Genomic DNA, 2,133 nt, shown 5'->3' with positions numbered 1-2,133 from the left:
CCCGAAATAAATGGCTTTTAGATAGAGATGCGATTTCTATTACGGCCATCGACAAGCTGAGTGAGAATAACGGACAGTGCCGGCCGCCCCGAGAGTTCCAGGCAGCCAGCGCTCGCTCAGGTGTACATATATGCAGCGAACAGAATAAAGAGTTTAGGCAAATGCATGGCACAAAACAGGAGGATCTTCCTTATAACGAATTCATGCACGCAGCTCGGAAGCGGGAGTGGCACTGGGTGTTAGTTCGTGATCATTTCTCGCTGGGTAATGTGGGCCTTCGTCGGCGTCCATTGCGCGGTATTAGGAGGATGATATGCACGGGATGCTGTTTATTGTGACGTTCTTACTACAGTGTAATTGTGGTCCTTGTTCTCCTTAAGTACATTGCTATTTAGAATGAATACTTGGGTGTGTGTATTAGATATGAATTGATCTGCCTCTGTCTTTTCCATTTTCTATGTCCTATTCTTTTCCTATATTCCAGTTTTCTTCTTCCTCAACCTTTTGCATCACTTTCACTATCTGCTCCACCACCACCTCCATCTCCACCTCCTCTCCTCCTCCTCCTCCTCCTCCTCTCCTCCCTCCTCCTCCTCTTCCTCGTACTCGTCTCCCTCCTCTCCTCTTTCCTCCTCTCTTCCTTCCCCTTTCCCCTTCTCCCTCCTCCTCCTGCTTCTCTTCCTCCACCTGCTCCTCCACCACCACCACCAACTCCTCCTCCATCTCTTCCCTCCTCCCTCCATCCTTCCTCTCCTCCTCCTCTTCCTCCTCCTCCTCATCACCATCCTTCACCTCCGCCTCCCATCGGAACAGCATCGGGAGTGCCAACGAGTGCCAACGAGTGCCAAGCGCGGCCTTCCACCTTGCCGGAGGACTCGGTTCTCTCGCTCGCTCGGGGATCAGCTGATCGGCGCCACGTCCTCGCTTTTTTCTCGGAAAGTCATTGCAGCTTTTGCTCAGGTTTCTCTCTCTTCCAAACGTGGCTTTCGTTACCCAACTTTTGCTCACACAGTTCTGCCGTCGGCGATATATATATATATATATATATATATATATATATATATATATATATATATATATATATATATATATATATATATATACACATATATGTATATGTGTGTGTGTGTGTGTGTGTGTGTTTGAATGCGTCTGTGTGTGTGTGTATACATGGAAGCATACATTATTGTTTTTGTTTATTACAATATTTATATATACATTTCGTAATTGTAATCATCATTATTATCAGTACTAGTATCATCAATGATGATATACTTACCATCATTATCATTATCTTTATTACCCTTATCTTTGCTGTTGGATTCACGGCAATGTATATATTCCTACTTAGCAACTCATTTCCCAAATTGCTGTGATTATTTTTATCTCTCATTTATCAGTTTTAAATTATTCATGTCTATATAAACAGATTATTCATATCTATATAAACAGATTATTCATATCTATATAAACAGATTATTCATATCTATATAAACAGCTATTGGAAAACAATGTGACAATTCGGATAAAGGCTAAATGATAAATTGATAGGTAAAGATGTAAATAATAAATGTGTATGTTTGTTTTTCAAAATCTGTCCTTTAAATGCCATCTGGGCGTAAAATCATAATAACAGCGTTTTATTTATCATAATAACTTTTTATTATGCTTTTTGTTATTATCATTACTACTACTACTACTACTACTACTACTATTACTTTTATCATCATTATCATTATTATTATCATCATTAATATTATTGCTGTTGTTACTGTTATTGTTATCATTGATGTTATAATCCTTATCGTTATTGTTATTATTGCTATTATTACTAATATCATTAATAGTATCATCATCATCATGATATAATTATCATCATCATCATCATCAATCATCATCATCATCATCATCATCATCATCTTAATCATCATCATCATCATCATCATCATTGTTAATATTATCATCCTTATTATTATATTATCAATATTTCCCAAGCTGTCAATATCATATTCATTACCAATTAATTTCATTCCATCAGTAATATCATAGACAAACAGGCGAATGTGTGTATGTGTGTGTTTTGCACATATTTAAGAAACGAATGCATGTATTTGTGTGCACGTGTATGAAACT

This window comes from Penaeus vannamei, chromosome 25 (genome assembly GCF_042767895.1).
Source record: "Penaeus vannamei isolate JL-2024 chromosome 25, ASM4276789v1, whole genome shotgun sequence".
In the NCBI taxonomy this organism is placed as follows: domain Eukaryota; kingdom Metazoa; phylum Arthropoda; class Malacostraca; order Decapoda; family Penaeidae; genus Penaeus; species Penaeus vannamei.
Note: the sequence above shows the minus strand (reverse complement) of the source record.